The 21,268-nt window shown below is 34.0% G+C and overlaps 1 long non-coding RNA gene and 1 pseudogene across 1 annotated transcript; both read right to left on the reverse strand.

Moving 5' to 3' along the window:
* Positions 1 to 11,766: 11,766 nt before the first annotated feature.
* On the reverse strand, positions 11,767 to 16,872 carry LOC110116223 (annotated as a pseudogene).
* Positions 16,873 to 17,152: 280 nt separating this feature from the next.
* On the reverse strand, positions 17,153 to 17,689 carry LOC110116240. The gene is made up of 2 exons (XR_002305427.2): positions 17,530 to 17,689; positions 17,153 to 17,452 (listed from the first exon to the last, which is right to left on the reverse strand). It is a non-coding gene; the product is annotated as an uncharacterized LOC110116240 (long non-coding RNA).
* Positions 17,690 to 21,268: the final 3,579 nt, after the last annotated feature.

Below are 21,268 nucleotides of genomic sequence, written 5' to 3' on the forward strand. Positions count from 1 at the left end.
TCCCACGCGCCCCCCCCCTCAAGTAAAAATTAAGTTTTTTTTTTTTTGAAGGGAATAGTTCATTAAACAAAAAAAATTTATAGAGTTTAAAAAAATTATTATATGCTACCTTCTTTGGAATATTTTTTTTATGCACCCGCCTATTAAATTTTTTTGTCACTTCTTTTGTCCTAAATCTTGCCCTAAAAATATATATATATTTTGCTTGACACACTTTTAGTTACTAATATTCTGCTTCAGTGCTTTTAATAAACGAGCTTTAGGGATTACAGTGTGTTTTTCTTTATTTTCGTATGACTTAATTTTTTAAAAAAACTTTTCGTATATGTAGTAGATATCGGAGTAATGTATTATTTTTTAATATTTAATTATTTTTGTGCTGTATTCCTTCCGCCCCCTCCACCCCCCCTCTCAAATATAAGCCATTCACCCACCTGTCTATGTATCCCATAAATGTTATCTTCAAAAATTATGGATCATTCTAGCCACGTAACAGGAACAATTAAATTTCATGAATTCGATGTTAGCCTTTCCCTCTGGAGGATATCATCATATTAGATTGGATCAAAGTTTTAAATTTCAGACCAGACCAGCCGGTTTCGACCGGTCAATCGGTGAACTGGTCACAATGAGACCGGTTCTGTTTAGACTTTAAAACCGCGCTTTGACAGATTTGACAGCGATAACTGGTTGAGTTTATGTCGGCATCAACCGGGCAAAACTGGCTCCCGGTTATTTGAAAACCTGCTGTTTCAAAATCCAACGAATGTTTTTAATATTTTTTAAATGAAATTAATTACATATATTTAAACATTAAAAATTATAAATACATTTTTATTATTACTTACTGTTCCCAAACCATCATGAAGTATTTCACATGAACCCTACCCACTCATGAGAAGTCTCTAATATCGATTTAGCTTCTCCTCTGATATCATCAGTAAGATTTGATCAATATTTTAAAATTCAGACCAACCAGGTCGGGATTCAACCAGGTTCAATCGTGAACTGGTCACAAGACCGATCTGATTAGTTCTTAAAACGCCTTTTGCATTGAACGGACTGAAACCGGTGAGTTACTGTCGGATCAACCGGCAGAATCATAAAGGCCGCGGTATTTGAACCTGGTCAAAATCCACAAATTATTAAATATTTTTATACAATAATAAATTACATATATTTAAAACATTAAAATAATTAAATACTCTTTTATTATTAACATTTGCCCCAAACCATCATGAAGTATTTTCACAAATGAACCCACCACTCCATGTAGAGTCTTAAACATAACAAAACTCAAAATAATGCTATATAAACAATAGCAAAAGTTTTTTCAAGTGATGTGGGACTAAAGAAAAGAGTTGAGATGTATATGAGCTCATAAATATATAATGCATATAAAAACTATTTTTAAACAGATTTTTTAATTAATTTTTTTTTATGTAAATGATACTTAATGTATTATTAATAATAAAATTTTATTGTATTTTAGTACACTAAAAAAATAATTTATCATTAATAATTTTATGTTATTTATATAATGATTTTAGATATAAATTTATAAAATAAATTTGTATTGCAACATAATCAGTGTAAAGATATATTAATCATATAAATATAAAAATAAGAATAATTTTTATATTAAATTATAAATTATGTTAGAATTAAATTTATATTAAATATGTATCATAAATTTTAGTAATTTAAATATATATGAATAGTATGGTTATAGTAAAAATTAAAGATTAATTTAAAATTTGGAAAAATATTTAAATTTAAAATTACATATTTTTATGAGTGTTGAATTCTAATAATTATGTATATTTAGATTTTTTTTCTTTTTATGTGAGATTTTAAAATAATGGGTATGTTACTAGTTAATTTATGTAAAGATTTCTGTAATGGTAATAGTTTTTTTTTAGTTTTAATTTTTGTCTCAAACTGGTTGAATTGATTAATTATTATACTATGTATATTAATTAATAAATGCAGTTTCATTATTATATTTTTATTGTTATTATTCATCTGAGTGCAACCTATAGACGGTCAAACGTGAACGCTTTCCTTTTCATCATTTTTGCCTTGGTCCAATTTCACACACTTGGATTTGAATCTTGTGATCTCGTCAGATCAGAAGAGTACCATCTCATATCATACTATTTTTGAGGAGATTGATATGAAGGAAAACCCCTTGATGTGTCAATCATGCCTGGATGAGAATAATCTATGATGGCTTGATGACAATTATTAAGCTAAATATGAACTTATCATCAGGTCTCTTGTCTTAGTACTTGGGCTGCTCCAACGAAAATGAGAAACACAACATAAGATCAACGATAATGGTGGATCTCATATATTGTGTGATTGAATTATAAGGAAAAGAAACGTTAAACGACATAATGAAAAGCACTAGTAATGTGAAAATAATTGCTATGCCTCCGCGTTGAGTAGCCTTACAACTTATTAACGTGTAGCGATACAACAAAAATATCACAAGCTGAAAATAGTATAGACCTAGATAGCATAACCTACAATAATGAGGCAATACATAGTTAACGTCCTATATGTATCGTAACAATTAAAGGAGATAAACAGCCGCTCTCTAAAAATTAAGTCACTATCCTTCACCAGGTTGCGATGGCAGGGAGAGTTTAGCAAGGGTTTCTTTGCCTCCACACATAACACAAACACCGCATTGCAACTGGGAAAAAAAAGAGACTCACTATATTAGTGTTAATATTAAGAAGAGTCTCTAGCGGAGTGGATGTAGGTCAAGTGGCGATTGAATCCACTATGATAATTTGTGAGTCTTCCTAATACTTAATTTTCACATTTTTATTTTTCTACAATTTAAAATTTTATCTATGAAAAATCTTCTGTATTAATCACTTCTATAAATATCGCATGTTTCAGGCATTAGTGGTTTAACTTTTAAAAGACATAAAAAAGGTGTTCAAAATTTAGGAATATTTTTAATAACCCAATAGCGCTCCCTCTTAGGTTTAGACTTGGACAGTTCTATAAGGTTTACACAGCCTACATGAATTTCTACGCTATATCAGACAATAAATGTTCAAAGTTAAGGTTTTTAGACTACTTTTTGAAAAATATTTCAGGCTAATATTGAAAACTAATACTATGAAGATAATTTGATCACTAGAATCACCCCTTATTGATAACATTCCCCTTATGATTTTCTTTATGAAAAGGCTTGCTGACTATTTTCTATAATCTATGGAGTTCACATACTGGCAATATTAGTATAGGAAGCGTTATTACTAGAACCTATCCAAAATGGTTGATGGCCATTAGATTCAAAACACCCAGTTTACTGAATTAGGACTTAGAAAAAAATAACGAATTAGCACTATTAATGCTAAAATGTATTAAAATAGTTTTCCTGTGTTTGACAATTTGAGATTTTTTTACATGTTTTACTTGTAAACTAGAAAAATAAATTTGGATAGAACTTGCCATAAACTATGAATGAGAAAAACAGATAAAGCTAATCTAGGTTGAATATTACAAGGGACTATGAACTTCGGCATGAAACCTAAATGAGTTCTAATTTTAATATGTATATAGCGGTTCTACTCAGATACTTACCTCTTACCATGAATTGTAGATAGGCAAAACTACAAATTTAGAAAAAAGTTAATAAATAATTTTATGTATTTATTCTACTACTTATGTATGTACAATAACTCGTTCATAACTGGAGTTAAAAATTGAATGTATCATCCTATGATATTACTTCAATCACTATGCTTACGGAGCAAGTATGAAATCAAAGATAGGATGATGCAGGTGGACAAAAAAGGAAAGAGAGAAAATATAAAACTTCGAAGTTGACTGGATTCAAGAAGTGATGCAATATAATTGCAGATGATGAAGAAGAATACACTTATAACTTAAGAATTAAAATCTACAGAAATCAATGAATAATGTAATAATTGCAATAAAGTAAATTCAATAAGCAAATCAAAGTTCTTAAAAAGTCATTGTTATGATATTTAGAAAGGCCTGGATCCAACATAAAAGTATGAGTGCCTAAATCTCAACATCTTATACCTAATAAGAGAACCAGTAGACGAGAAATTAATATTAAGAAGGAGTATCAGAAAAATCAAGAGACTTCTGGCTGACTTAAGCTTCATACTAATAGATATTAGAAGCAGAGAGAGGAGGTTACAAATTTATACTTAAGCGCAGCATTAACTTAATCATTCAGATCAAGCAGGAGAATGCGACCATATCCTACAAATAATTATAAAGTTTCTGGAAGACTTTCATAATGCAATAGGAAACTTTCAAAAATTTATTGCTTAAACTTAGTATAGAGATTTGAATTATAAAAAGAGAATGAACAATATCAGAATGGATCATACGAACCATAGATAGATAATTACATAAGTTTTGCTAGATTTGAATTATGCATTGATTTGAATAGGCCCCTTATAACTAAATAAAAAAAATTCATATTATGATCTTGAAAATCATTTAAATATTTATGGTGAAATCTGATAAACTAAGGAAATACATTATTTGAGAAAATTCAATTTTAGAAAATGCCAAACCTCAATCGTCAAAACTAAAATTAAAAAGCTTTAAAGGGAACATAAGTCAGCTCCCACACTTGAATAAATTTAACAATACCTCAATCAAAAGCATTTCAATTCAAAACATAGGAAAGATATCACTAACCTCAATATAGATTAGTAAAAATTTATTATGGTGTAAATGCTTTTCATATGAACATGTTAGCGCATATTTCTCTCACACTTTGTATGTTCCATAGTAGAACTATATTTAAGTGGAGCACCTAAGATGCATCATCACATTATATAAAAATGCATATGGATTATCATCATGTTAATGATGGCTGAACCAAATTATATTTGTGGGTCCCAAGTTTAATGTGATAAATTTGCTAAAAAAATATGCTCCTCAACAAGCCCTCCATCGAGATTTGATACCTGAATAAACACATACCTGCCTATAAATCCTGGATGTCAAAATTGACTGGAGGATACAAATCAAATTACTATATTGGAGGCCAAAGAGATGAAGCAAAAAGGTGGGGACACTATAAAATAAAACCCCCACCACTAAGCGAGAGTTAGGTAAGGTTTCATGGTGTATAGATTGGTAACGACGGAAGCAATCTGATTAAAAAAAAAATGTTTCATGGTATGAGGCATAAATATTTAATTGCCTTAACAGTAATAGTCCAGCTTGTTCGATAAATGGATGTTTAACATAAAAAAGTTTTTGGCCTATCAAAGTTATAATTAAAAAAGCCAACATAAGAATTAATGTTTGGATATAAAATGATGGATTTAATCATCTTTAATTCTCTATATCTCTTTGAAAAATATTTAAATTTAAAATTAACATATTTTTATGAGTGTGAATTCTAATAATTATGATATTTAGATTTTTTTTTCTTTTATGTGAGATTTTAAAATAATTATTTTACTTAATTATGTAAATTTTATGTTTAATAGTTTTTTTTTAGTTTAATTTTTTGTCTCAAACTTTGAATGATAATATTATTATTATGTTAATTTTATTAAATTTTAATAATATTTATTATTTATTATATCATCTGGTTCAACCCTGATTAGACTGGTCAAACCGTGAACCTCTCTTTCTTCCATTTCGTTGTCCGGTCCAATTTTCACAACCTTGGATTTGTTAGATTGTCCGTCAATCGAATAGTACCATCTAATATCAACTTTTTTTAGGGATTATATGAAGGAAACCCCTTGATGTTGAAAGCCTTGATGATGAAAATCTTGATGCTGATGACATTATAAGCTAAATATGAACTTCAATCAGTACTGGCTGTCCAAGAAAATGAGAAAAACATAAATCAAAATATGGTGAATCCAAATTTTATTGTGTTATTAGAAAATACTTACGGACATTAAGAAGCAATAGTAATTAAAAAATATGCTCGTTGAGTAGCCTTTACAAATTAACGTTACATAAAAAAAAATATCACAAACTGACATAATAACCAGTAGCATAACCCTACATAGCAATACATAGTTAACTCTATATGTATCTAAAAAAAAGTAAACAAGCGCATCCACATTATGTTATATATTTGTAAGTAGATATCACACGCGAGCTTGGAGCTGTGTTTATGTATGACACATTTGAAGTGGAACTGAAATTCATGTTGAGCCTGCTGTCAATCTTTTCTATTTAGAAAATCATTTTCCTTTCCATGTTCAGAACATCACATCAGTATTTTATAGTAATCTAAAATTCATTGATCATGCACATGACACAAATAACGATATAGAATACAAGATCTATGTTAAGCATGGACATTCCCATCTCCGGTTTAACTATACATTCTTTGTCACATCCAAGTTCATGAATTCGAGCCTTCAAAAAATCTAATGATACAAGGTGCCCGTCATGATCACTAAATCTTTGTTGTAGATATTTCTAACACACGTCTCGAAGTTTACTACCGACCCTATATTGCTTTATTTTTTAATTTTATCATTTTTGTGTCATAGTAAGCAATCGTCATCTTCACCCCCAATTATGCATAACACACATAAATATCTCATTTAATGTTACCTTAGCTTCGAGGATCTCATCTGCATGGAAAACCAAACTTTCATACAAGCAGGCACTTCCCTCTTCAATCATTTGCTTTGTCAGGACGCTTCTGATCTTATCCATAACAGAGGAGTACATTGTTGAGTAATGTAGATAAAGTGGTAGATTTTTAGAAGCTCAGACGGACTTGATCTTCTTTATCCATTGCCTTTTTATGTAGCATGAAAATAAAAAAATGAATAGTGTTAAATGACACTAAGAGAAGCTAGACAACTTATAAAAAATAAGTAATTATTCTTTTGTGTCCACTCTACAATACATGTTGGATCTTAGGTTGTAGTAAACCTAAATAGTAATATAGTTATCTGCATTGTAATTCTTTATTATGCTTTTATAATTTCGTAGGAACATTAATGTAAAGTTTATTAATAACTAAAGCTCATATTATGAAATACAACATTAATCATCTACATATTAACATAAACATCATGAAAAAAAATATAACACAAAGCTACATCAAACGATGTCGGGGTAGTGCCCCACTCCATAGAGTATATCTAACTTGGGCCTTTCATCTTCTCCTTTGAAGTTTTGGCTTCTCTGACTCTTCCTCCTCATGCTGATGAACTTCAATAGGCTATTGTGATACTCACCGTCTATGGTGACGAGGAAGCTGAAGAGGAAGATGGGATCGGATTATAGATGGAAAAAGAGGAGATGTTGCATCTGGATGTGACAGAAGTCTCACTAAACTCAGTGGTAGGATTCACTCTGAATATCACATTATGAAAGTGATGGGAGTGATAACTAATATAGAGGTGGTGGTGTTGATAGATAGTGGGGCAACCCATAATTTCATCTCCACCTAAATTGTGGATCTGGTAGGGGTAAAATTAGTAGATACATGAGGATATGGGGTGATGATGGGCACGGGAAAGGTGGAAATGGGTAGAGGAGTTTGTAGGGGAGTTGTGTTGACCATTTATGGGATATAGGTGAGGGAGAATTCTCTTCCTTTGGAGTTAGGGAGCACCAATGTCATCCTGAGAATGGAATGGTTGCAAACCTTAGGGGAGACCAATGTAAATTGGGGAGCACTAAGAATGGAACTAGTGGTGGGAGGAAGGAGGATGGTGATCTAGGGTGATGCAGAGGTGTCCAAGGTCGGAGTATCTCTCAAATCTATGATCATAACTATGCATGAGGTAGGAGGTGAATATTTGGTGGAATTGCAATGCTTGGAGAGGGTTAGTGTAGGGGAAGAGGGAGACATTCCTCTTGTAGTACAACCACTCATATAGTAATTCAATGAGGTGTTCCAGCCACCTCAAGGTTTACCACAACCCAGAGAGCAGGAGCATGCAATCCTTTTGAAGGAGGAGACGTCATCGATTAGTGTACAGCCCTATCACTACCTCCAAATTCAGAAGGATGAGATTGAGAAGCTGATATGAGAGATGTTGGAAGCGAGGATCATCATATCAAGTGTGATTCATTTCTCTAATTCGATCTTACTAGTCAAAAAGAAATATGGGAGTTGGATGTTTTGTGTGGATTACAGGTTGTTGAATAAGATATGCCAGATAAATTCTCCATCCTGGTGATCGATGAACTACTAGATGAGCTGTATGGGACAATAGTGTTTTCTAATATCGACTTGAAGTCGGGCTACCATCAAATCAGGATGAAGGAGGAGGATATTCAGAAGACGACCTTCAGGATGCACGAGGGGTACTACGAGTTCTTGGTGATGCCATTTGGGCTCACAAACGCCCCTACGAGGACTTCAACCAGCCTTTGTAGTAGAGACTGATGTGTCCGGATATGGGTTGGGAGCAGTACTGATGCAAAATCATAGACCTTTATCATACTTCAGTCAAGTGTTGTCAACCAGGGTTAGATTGAAGTTGATGTATTCGATAGAGCTGATGGTCATTATCTTGGCTATTCAGAAGTGGCGCTATTACCTTTTGGGAAGGAATTTCATCGTCCGGGCTTGAAATACCTATTGAAGCAAAGGATGGTGACCGAGGAGCATCAGTGATAATTGTCCCAACTATTAAGCTATGATTTTGAGATCCAGTAAATGACAGGTTTGAAAAATAAATTGGCGGATGCCTTATCCTGATGTGTTGGAGAACTTCAGGAGCTGGTTGTTTCAATACCACTGATGGTAGACAGAGGGAGGGGGGTCATCAAGAAAGAAAGTATGCAGAATGAAGAGTTGAGAAAGATAATGGAGGATTTGATGAAAGATAATAGTAGCCATCATGGTTACTATATTGAGGGGGGAGGTTGTTGCATCAAGGGAGGTTTCTGATGCAACAAACTTTCATACATATTCTTCACTTGTTACAGGAGTTCTATGGTTGTGCACTTGGAGGTCATTTAGGAGTACAAAAGACCTATAGAGGGCTATCATCTAAGCTTTACTGTAAGGGGATGTATAAGGATGTGGAAGAGATGATGGCTAAGTGTGAAGTGTGCCAGAGAAACAAATATATGTATATGGCTTCAGGATGAGTACTACAACCCTTGGCACTTCCAAATAGAGTATGGGAGGAAGTGTCCATGGATTTCATAGACAGTCTACCACAATCAGAGAGATTCACAATCATCATGGTGGTGGTTGATAGACTTAATAAATATGCACATTTTATCCTCTTATGACATCCCTACACAGCAGTACTAATAGCAACAACATTTATCAGGGAGGTGGTTAGACTACATGGGATTCTCGAATCGAATGTGTTTGATCGAGACAAAGTTTTCCTCAGTCAATTTTGGAGGGAGCTATTCAGGCTGCAGGGCACAAATTTTAAGAGAAACACCACTTATCATCAGCAAACAAACGGGCAAACTGAGGTAGTGAACCGAAGCTTGGAGACTTATTTGAAGTGTTTTTCTTCTAAAAAGTCACAGAGGTGGGAAAAATGGTTAGTATAGGACAATTATTGGTACAATGCTTCGTACCATTCTGCCTCTCAAATGGCTCCTTTTAAAGTATTGCATGGAAGACACCCCCCACACTTAGTGTATTTTGGGAGGGGGAGCACACCAATTTATTTAGTGGAGCAGCACTTAGAGGAAAGGGATAAGATGTTGGATGAATTGAAGAAACATCTGATCATGGCACAACAAATTATGAAGAAGCAGACAGATACACATCGGAGGGACATACAGTATGAAGTTGGGGAGAAAGTGTTCTTGAAACTAAGGCCCTAAAGGCAGAGTTTAGTTGCCAACAGGAGAAACGAGAAATTGGCTCTGATGTACTTTGGCCCCTATGAGATTTTGAACAAGATTGGGCAGTGATGTATTGTTTGAAGTTACCCCCATCCGCTATCATACACCCAGTTTTCCAATGTATCAAAGTTGAGAAGGGCTTTAAAGGAGCATGCAGTTTGTGCAGAGCTGCCCACTACACTGACAGAAGACTTGGAAGTAGTCTCAAAACCACTTGAGCTGAGGAGAGCCAAATACGATAAAAAGGGAAACACATAAGTGCTTATCGAATGGATGGACCTTCTTGATTTCGATGCCACTTGTGAGTCATATGAGAGAGTGAAGCTCCAATTTTCTTCTTTTCACCTTAAGAACAAGGTGAGTCTTTGTTAGGGGAGTAATATTAGGCCGGTCCAACCTGGATCGATTCTCATTTACAGTTGGCGGCCCAAACAAAGGGGGCGGAACTAGGGGGGATGCCCTAGTGGGGCCAAAGTAATTAATTAAATTGTTGTTTATGAGGAAAATTTTGATTAGGGGATGTTTAGGAATTTTGTAAGTTTCCTTTGGCTTTAATTAGTCTTTTTGGGCTAGGGCTTGGAGTATCTTGAATTGGAGAAGAAATTTGATCAGATCTAGGGTTTGTTCATTTGGCCTCTAGGCTTTGCTAGAGATTTGGTGAGTTCTTTCTTCCTCTCGAATTGAAGAAACTTGTATCTTGTATTGCTTTTCTTATTCCTGGATTGAATAAAAGAAGTTTCCTTGTATTTTCTTTCCAATTGTTCTAAAATTCCTGCATCGTATTGCTGATTTATCTCTCTAATCAACAGATTTCTCCCTATTTTCACCAATTGTTGTTAGATTTGCTTGTGAAATCAAGTATTTCCCTTAGGGTTACTTGCAAACTCAAGTACTTCCTATCAATTTCCTTCCCTGGCTATGAAGTGTTAGTATACTATGTGAATCCTTTCAATATTGCATTGTAGCTTGAAACCCGGAATTATTGTAATTCTATCTTTAAAGCTGAAAACTCTCTGTTTTGTTATAATTGAGATTGAAAACTTATTGTTCTTGGTACAAATCACCTGCGTTGAATTGAAACTTACAATATCATGTTACATATGTTAGGGGATTTGGAGAAGTTATTTGTTGTGTGTTTTTAGATTATAAATAGAACTCGTGAGACCTAAAAAATTTGTTGAATAAAATGTATATTTCGTTTCATGTATTGCGTGTGCCGTTGGATGTTAATTTTTCAAGTACTTTACAGGTATTGATGATGACTTCTGAGCGGCCATCTCCTTATATCAATGTGAGACATTTATCTTTCAATTGGTGATTTATGTCCTTATAATTGAAAGCAACAAAAGAGACAAAGGTTGGTAATCATCTGCCACACCAACAACCCCCTTTACCTCCATCCAAAATCACACTAAGGTTTCGTTTGGGACGGCTTTCTTTCTGCTTCTTAATTTAATTTTTTGTATTAGAAAGTTGCTTTAAGAAGCAACGAGAAAGTCGTCCCAAACAAAGCTTAAACCATTAAGGAGCTTTAGAGCTGTAGCAAAAAGGATGAGGAGAATCCATCATAGGAGGAAGCTAAAGAATAAAAAAATTGTCCTCCTAACAACCTAAGCAAGAGCTAAAGAAACAAATCAAACAATCATCTTGACAATTCAGTCAAGAGCAAAGGAAACCCAGCCAGCATTGGTGATTCATCAAAGGCATACTCATACTCATACCCAATGTCAAATTTAAGGTCAAGCTCAAAGTTCAAATGAGCATATAAAGTACATAAGGTTACAAGATGAGTGCCAATCATACTAAGAGGTGAGATAAGGTTAATTTGGTTCAAATTTTAGGCAACAAATCCAATAAATAGGGCAGAATATTTGAATTGCATTATTCATTTCTACTAACTTCTATGTTAATTGAAAAAAAAAATCTAACCATGTTACCTTTTCCAAGAATTGAGCATCCAGCAACTCAAGGTACTTCAGAAAAAAATATAGTTGTTTATAGTTCCAAACTTGTTATTTCCTTAGTTATTATACAAATAATAAAGCAGCAACCATATAATGATATAAAGAACTTAAAATGGGGAAAAAAAGGTACTTAACTGACAACAATAAACATTCACATCTTCTCCAGTCAGTTGATTTGATATTGACCACTGGCATGAACCTCCTTCACATGCTTATCATACTCATCTTCTTCCTCTTCCTCATATTCGTCTTCCTCTTCATCCTCTTCCTCTAGTGTATTATCTGTTTCATCTTCCTCGTCTTCTTCAGCCCAACCAAACCCTCGCATTGGAGTTGATGAGGGAGGAAGCCTTGCTTCGTTGACAATATTCATAATGTCCTCAATACTTTGAAGGGAGTAGATAGGAGCACTGTTATCCCTCTTGTAGTACACAGATTGTGCTGTTTCATTTAGCTCCCTCGGCAAGTTCTTCAAGAACCATGGATGCTTTCTTATCTCACTTATCGTTATCCTCTTTCAGGGAAGAAAAAAAAAATCCACGTTAGCAATCTTTTTGATGACATGGATGACCAATTTTCAGTATGAATGTGGTTGAAGAATGAGTTGTTGGATTTGGATCTCATAAGTAGAATAAGCCATTCTAAGTAGGGTTGTAAGCTACCAATGTAAACAGCTCGATATTTATATTTATATTCCTTTATTTATAAAATATATATATAGTACTGAACTGACATGATTCTCTGTATTTCAAAAAAATTCAAAGATGGAAAATTTTAAAGGTAAGGGAAGGCGGTTCACAAGACCCATTGACGAAGCACCTCATTAATGGGTATGCCAAGACCCACGGGTTATACGAATTACCGGAAAACATAAATGACACGACAACACAGTGAAGGCTGGAGAGTTTACCCCAATAGTTTTTCTGAAATTCCTGGGATCATCTGGTTCCTCAAAAGGATAAGCACCCACCAGCATAACATACAAAGTTACCCCACAGGACCATACATCTGCAAGCTGAAAGAACAGAAGTCCAAGTAAATTTGAGGGTAATTACATAGCGGGCAGATCATTTTAATCAAATCATTAATCCCAACTTTGAAGTCCGTTTGGGACAGTTTTATCACAATTTTATCTTTTAAACAGCTGCCATAATTCTATTTAATTAATTTCTATTAATTTTTGAAAAAATTTATATTAAGAACAAATTTTTATAATTAGATATACTAAGTGTAACAATCATAAGCAAACTATTGTCCACCTTTTTAAAAAAAGAACAAGATTATAATACCACCAACAAGGCAACTTTCAAAACAGAACAAGAGTGCATAAAATGTCCCATAAATGCAAAAGTAAAATTTGGGAACTTATTAAAACCCCAAATATGTTTTGCAATTAAGCTTTTGAACTGAGCAGGATTTGTTTTCTTTTAACGAAAGGAATCACTACCAAAGTGGAGAAAGCATCCAGTCAACTAATGACTTGAACATGAAAGCTAGAATCAGAATAAATTAAATGAAGATTAATTGAACGCAAACAACTTTACCAAAAAAAAGGGCCTTGCTACCAAACTTGGGATTTAACCAAAGGAATTATGCTCCAAATCGGAGCTAACTTCAAATAAAAATGACAGCCGGTAATATGATACTTTTTCTTCGCCTGGAACCAATTTGGCGTAAGCTAAAAGGTCCCCCATTGCCACGCCATTCTGCTTCTTGAACCACACCAAGCAAGGCAATTACAAGCATGGCCCAGTATATGGAATATGGAAAAAAATTTCTGTGCGGATCCCGGACGGCGTCCGGAGACCAACCAAATGCGTCATATCACTTTTTTACTCGGCACCGGTGCTCGGGACCACTCGGTACTGGGTGATGTGGAACGTTCTGGTTGGTCTCCGAACCATCCAGTATCAGCACAGAATAATTTCTCCATTATATGACACCCACCTGCGTTATTAATGCACATGTCATGTATTGTTCTCATGGGTTGCTTAAAGATAGGTGTGTTGTGTCCAGTATGTGATTGGGGCTTGCATGGCCATGTTGACGCATGCTATGTTGTACATATATCAAACATTATATATTTTGATATTATAAAATTATGGTGCATCATAGTAGCCAACCAAGGGGAAGATTTCCCAGATGCTCATGTGGGCTGAAATCCCGGATTTGACTAGGGGAGGGCACAATTCAATTTGATTTCAAACTGACCAATGTTTGGAATTTAACTAAATTCTAGAACTACACACCGAAATAAACACATTGAAGTAGGAAAAATAACTGAATTGAACCGATAGGAGTAGTTTGGCTCCAATTTGTTTTTGCAATAAACTTATATATATACAAACAAATAAATGTGATCTCATTGTTTTTTATTTACTAAGCATTCCACCATTAAATTGAATACCAAAACATAAACATATAGAAAAATAACAATAAAGTTTTCGCATATCTAAGATGTGTTTATAAATTAGACGGATGATTGACGCATATTAATGTGCATTCTAAATATTCATTTGGGATAACTTTCCACTGCTTTCTAAAGCAGCTTTCTAGTACAAATTTTTTTAAAAAAAATATATATATACTAAAAACTGTTTTATAAAACAGTACAAAAGCTGTCCCGAACAAAACCTAAATCTATTATTTATTTGCTAAATTGGTTGGGTCAATTTTTTATTTTGTTTTGACAAATAGTCAAAGCTGAACCAAATCAAACTATCTTCCATTTTATTAGGCTTTTTAGTTTAACCGAGTTTTTTTCATCCATCACTAGATTTAACTTAGCATTCATAGGGGCTCCCCACATAACCTCACAAATCACTTCATGAAGCATATTTCTTTAAACAAATCAATAATCAATCGAAACAACCGAGAAACGTGGATAAAGTGAATTGGATTGGCAGGAGAATTGGGAAAGATACCACGTGGTATTAGAAGTTATTAGGAAAAGGATTGGAATGGAGTTATGTCACATTAAAAGTAGACTTGACACCTTTGAGTCGCTACCATTAGTTATCTCCCCACTATAACCGATTTAGCCAAATAATTTAATTTGTTTTATTGTTTGATAACTTATTTTTTAATTTTATATTAATCTTTTTTACTTCAAAAGTTATATATATTACTAAAAGTATAAATATGGCGTGAAATATTAAACAAATAGTTTGACTGATGGATTAAAAAATTAAATTAGATATTAACATTTGATGACGAACAAATTAAAAAATACTAGATGTATGATTAAAAATCTTATTTTCTCTTAAAATTAATACTTGATAAAGAATATCATACAACCAGATAGATAAATATGCAAAAAAAAAAAAAAACTGACTGAGCTATATAATTAATTAGTCTCAATTATCTTGCAAGCTTGATAAAGAATAAAAAGATTTTAAAACTCAGATCATGTTCAAATTTGACTGAACTAGATAATAAAATAAAAAATAAACTATATAATAATCAATTCGACTGATCTAAGCCCAGAGGGATGATTGACTCATGATGCACACATGCGAGTATCCCTGAATGCTCATTTTAGTAGCAGAGTTAGGCAGATAAGAATATTTCTAAATTAAAAGGACTTAAAAGGGACACAACAATGGCCTAAAAGTTGGCAGCGGCTCCCCGACAGGTCAAATTCCACCAGCTACTCCACAAAACCAAACGAAAATCTCAATTTATAATACGACAATTTGAATTTGCTATGGTGCCACGCATCATCATTATCAGAGAGCCGCATGGAAATCGGAGGTCAAAACTGTAAACTCAAAATTTGCAAAAAAATAAAATTTTAGCTCACCTTGCCGTCGTACTCCCGGCGAGAGAGAACCTCCGGCGCAATATAAGCCGGCGTACCCACCGTGGACTTCGGCCTCGAATGCAGCAGCGACGACTGCTCAAAAGAGTTGCAGTATTTTAAAAAAAAGGATTTCGAGAGCGAGATTGCGATATTTTACATTAATCAATGAAGTAAAATGAGACCTTCGAGTAGCCGAAATCACAGATTTTGAGCCTTGGAGCAGGGCTTCCGTCCAGAAGAGTGTTCTCAAGCTTTAGATCACGGTGACAGATTTGCTGAAATAGGGACAATTAGATCTGATTAATTCATCATTCAAAAAAAAATACAAAAATAATTGTAGTTTTAATTACCATGAAATGGCAGTAGCTGACGCCCGAGATGAGCTGCTGGAAGAAATACCTTGCCTGCGCAAGGATGCGAAAATACTTAATAATATAGTGACTGCTTTGATTGAAATAATAAAAACTTTGGGGGAGGTGCGCACTTCATCTTCACTGAATCTTCCGGCGTTGCAGATCTGTTCGAAGAGCTCGCCGCCAGCGGCATACTCCATAACAATCGCAAGATCTGTCGGGGTTAGCACAACCTACAAAACAGTACAAAACTAGATAATTTCAGATAGGACAAAATCTCTAACACAGTTCTAATAAGCTGGATAAAACGATGTATCGATCTGACCTCCTTGAATCGGATGATGTTAGGGTGGCGGAGAGAACGGTGATTGATGATCTCCCGCGCCACATTCTCGTCGATCTGGCGTTTAAAAAAGAACCCATAAGTTCATCGCATTACCAAAATTGATAATTAAATCAGGGTTTTATAAACCAAACCTTCTTGCCTCTTGGAATATACTTCATCGCGACGAGCTCTTTGGTTTCCTTGTGCCGCATCAGCCTCGCCACACCAAAGTTACCAGACCCAATGTCCTTCACCATCTCGTACTTCTCCATCTCTCTTCTCTTTCCTAGTCGTTCTTCTCGCACCTTATAGCAAAATTTGGGACTTAGGGATTTCCCAATTCAGAGTTCTGGGTTTCTAATCCATATCCAGTTTCCAGGAGTTTATTAGCAGAAAGTGTGAGATTTCAGCAAGTCAAGGTTTGGAGAAGCTGACCGGTGCGACCGTCCAGGAATCTAATTGAATCAGGGCGAGGAAGATAGATCGCCGACGGAGTGAGGAGGAAAGGAAGAAGAAGACTCAGGAAAATAGAATTTAAAATTTTTAATTTATTAATGGGACGGCACGTGAGAAGAAGAGTGGGAACTGTGAAGGCGGCAAAGGAAAGTCTGAAGGTGGACGAATTATTAAATGAGGAATTATTGGACGTGGAAATCTAACTAAAATTTTTGTTAAAAATATGTAAAAAAAAAAAATCTTATCATCATATTTTTAATGAAAATAACTTAAAATTATTATATTTATTTTTCTATGAATATAAAATAAAATTTAGTTATTTTTATTTTATTAATTTTGAGATTTATTTTAATTTTATTTTAATTTTAAAATTATATGTATGTAAATCCCCTAAATTTAAATTGGTTTGATAATGCATAATTTATACACTAACAATAACTTTATTTAATGCTAAATAACATTGGAAATCAATATCACAATTTTTCAAACAAAAGGGTAGTTTGTTTCATTATTGATTAGCAAGGAAAAATAGATAATACAACAATAACAAAAAAAACAGGATGCTAGAGCGAGCATCTACCGTTTAAACAGGTATTGGGCGCCGTAGGGAGAGCAAAGCCTCTTTTATATTACTTACTGCATCCTGTAGCGTTGCAAGTGATGCTGCATAAGAGATCCTTATGCACTTATCATCACCAAATGCGTCTCCTGGAACAAGAGCAACCTGCCATGTAACAAGAACTGAATTGTTAGTTCCATAAAATTGAATTACTATGGAGAAATGAAGAGGCTGTACTTCACCTGTGCCTTGTCTAGAAGAAATCTGCAAAGGGATTCTGAGTTGTTGATAATGCCAAATCCTTCTACTTCAGTTCCATAATAAGAGCTTAAATCAACGAAAAGATAGAAAGCACCCTACAAAATATATGTTTTATAAATAATGAAATCAGATATGATAATTATGAGTACCTGAAACATTTACTGACGCCGCCACGACTCATGAACTAATTGTTCATGATCATATGGGCAGACATGAATCTTCCACTTATTGGGCACAAATTGAACGGGCAAAACTATTTCTAATGGGCTAAATCAATTATGTATTCGTAAAAGGAAAGAGTAAGAATGACTATCTCACAGGTGCAACACTTCTCCAGAAAGATTCATAATTTAGAATACAACGATCTGAAATTAAAATGGTGATGTAAGGGCTCATCAACACTATGAAAAATGAAATTGGCCAAAATTTTATGTGTTATGCTATAATGAAAGAAGTTTGGGATGAAAAAAAAAAAAGAGGTCAAATTGGGTAATAAGAATGCAACCGTGTTACTCGAACTCAAAGGTGCGCTCCACAATTTTAGGCAAGGAGATCTATATTGCTCAATATTATAATCTTTATTTTAGGTCCGGTGGAGATGAGGGCCTCCAGTGGTGGTCCGACGGAGCAACGGCATCAAGCGGTGGTCCGGCGGAGGTGAGGGGCCTTAAGTGGCGCTCTAGTGAAGGTTCGGCGGTGGTCCGGCAAAACTCCGGCGATGGTCGAAGAGGAGCTTCTTCCTTCTCTTCTCTTCTTGCTTCGGTCCCCCTTTTCAAGAGGAATGAGAGGTCTATTTTATAGATTTCTAGAGTGGCATGGCCTGTAAATAGGTGAGAGATCAAGGGTAAATGGGGAGTGGTTGGATTGACGGTCGATATTAAACCCCATGATCATGCACCGTTCGTCAGACATTTGAAGGCCTTAATGATGTTGGAATTCTGCGATCTTGTACTCGTTGGATTCTTCTCGTCGAGCTGCTCAATTCGACTATAAGAACGTCATGTTTGGAAACCATTTGGTAATCCAATTTGTGGTTTGAACCCTCCAACAGCGCTTCAAACCCTTGGTTTGGACTCATTTGGGCTCGGATTGAGTCGAATTTTGTGTCATTAGGTTTGTATTTCCGAGATTTAGTTTGACTGTAAGTTTGCTGAAATCGGAGTTCGGATGGTTCCAATTTTAATTTCGGAAGTTTCCAACTTGATTTTGCATCGAGATTCGTGGCCGATCAAGATAATTTTTTAAGAACGTATCACATCTAATAAATTTAGACTTTATAATTCATTAAATATTTCAAGTACGATAAGACATGATTATGATTTTTTTTAGAAAAAATTCTCTAAAGAATAATAAAATATATCAAGATTTTTTATATTTTTAAAAATAATATAGTTTTTTAATTAAACGACAAAACTCAGCAAATAAATATATTTGATATCATTTTATCTTTTTTAAATAAAAAATAAAACTAAAGAAACACATAATAACTTATTTTATTCCTCTTATGTAACATAATCACATGCCTTTGTATTTTCTGGTGTTTCTTATGGAAAGTCAAATGAACATTTTAATATATTATTAAGAAAACAATTGTGAGTAATTAAAAACTCTTTGTAGTCAACATTTTTAATTAATGGGTAGATGAATTTTTTTATTATTATTTCTTATTTTTTTTTATTTTTTCCATAAAATGAAGGCCTTCTGATGGAATTTTTATTTGGTTCGGTGTCCTGAGGTAGCTCTACGTTCGGACGCCAGTTAAATGGTGCCACGTGCCCTTACTCTTTACCGCGCGACCCGACGATCCGACCTGAACCGGACCCGGGATTGATATGTTCGCGTATTGCTAGGTATTGATCAATATTGCTAGGTATTGTTTGATAGTCCTCGACAATAACGAGAAATATCATTCTGTGAAGACCAATACCTAGCAATACCGAGCAATACCCCGTTTTTGCTAGGTATTGCTCGATATTGCTAGGTATTGGTCTTGATATAGTGGTATTTCTCGTTATTGTCAAGCAATACCTATAAACACCGAGCAATATCTAGCAATACGCGGACATAGCAATCCCGGGTTCTGGTCTGGGTTGGGTAATCGGGCCGCGAGGTAAAGAGTAAGAGCACGTGGCGATATGTTATTGGCCTCCGGATGTAGAGCTACGTCCAGTGTCAGAACCTAATAATTATTCCTTCTGATGACCCAATTAGTTAAGTAGAGGTATTAGATTTGACTTATATTAAGAAATGTAAAGATAGACCTAAAAAGACTTGATTAGAAAATATTAGAAATGATATTTCTTTATTAGATTTAAACAAGAATTTGATTTTTAACAGGATACAGTGGAGAAAAAGAATTCTTCTAGCTGGCCTCTCGTAGTGGGACAAAGGCTTGATGCTGTTATTGTTAAAATTGATAGAGGTATCAAAACGGATTGACTGAACAAATTTAAATTTTGCCCAAAATTAATCCGATCATAATCAAATAAATAAAAGCATGAATTTATAATTTAAAAAAAAATGATATGATTGTCAAAATTTTGACCCAAAATAAAATCAAGAGCTATAAAATTATTATTTTAACATTTTTTGTGGTAATAGAAAGTTGGTGGTGGCATAGACAATAACTGAAGTCCATTCTGCAAATATTGGGACCATTTCAGCGTGTCCATTTTATAGATAGATTAATAAAAAATGTGGGCCACATAATCCAAATTCAAAGGGAAATGAACAGAAATATACGAATATTTAATTTTATACAAATCTTGATAGGATCTGTGCATCTTGTACTGTCTTCATCAATAGAGCATCAATTTTGAAGCAAATAATTGTGATATTATTTGTAAAATAATATTTAGAATGTTTCAGAAAGATATTTACTGAACCATTTTTATATTGAACATCTAGGGCTGCAAACGAACCGAGCCGAGTCGAGTATGTGAGTGTTCATGTTTGTGTTCATTTAATATTAGCTTGTTCATGTTTGGTTCATGTTTGTTCGAGCTTTAGCATTTGTGTTCATGTTTGGTTCATTTAAATTAAGGAGTGTTCATGTTCGGTTCATGTTCAGTTCATGTTCGTTCGTTTAGTGTTTATCGAGCTTGTTCACGAACATATTTAACGAATTTTTTTAACTATTAAACAAACACGTTCATGAACATATCTATGAACAAACACATTTATAATAAAAGCAATTGCTTATGTAACAAAGGTAATTATTATTTATATTTATTAATTCTATAGTCAATTATTAGTTATTTTTATCGAGCTTATTCACGAGTTCAAAATCGAACACGAATCGAGCTTCTTATCGAGCTTAATGTCGAGCTTGTTCATGAACTTCAAATGATGTTGTTCGCGAACATAAATGAGCCGAACGCATTAGTGTTCAAGTTTGTTTATTTAAGAATCGAGTATTTAAAATATTATTCAAGTTTGTTTGTTTAGTTAATTAAATGATCGCAAACGAGCTTTAATCGAACCGGACAACGAGTAGCTCGTCGAACGTTTGGTTCGCTTGCAGCCCTATGAACATCCATCTTTTTCAAAGACTTATCAATGACACTTATGTGATGTTTATTTTTTAGTTATTAAATATGTAATATGATAATCTTTTGGGGAAGATTAATTAAATAATTAGGAGAATTTGAATGGAGTTTAATGAGAAGTTGATTGAGAATCAACTAGTGGTGTACTATAAATCCAACTCTTATGCTCTGT

Source organism: Dendrobium catenatum, unplaced genomic scaffold, assembly GCF_001605985.2.
Source record: "Dendrobium catenatum unplaced genomic scaffold, ASM160598v2 fragScaff_scaffold_698, whole genome shotgun sequence".
NCBI lineage: Eukaryota > Viridiplantae > Streptophyta > Magnoliopsida > Asparagales > Orchidaceae > Dendrobium > Dendrobium catenatum.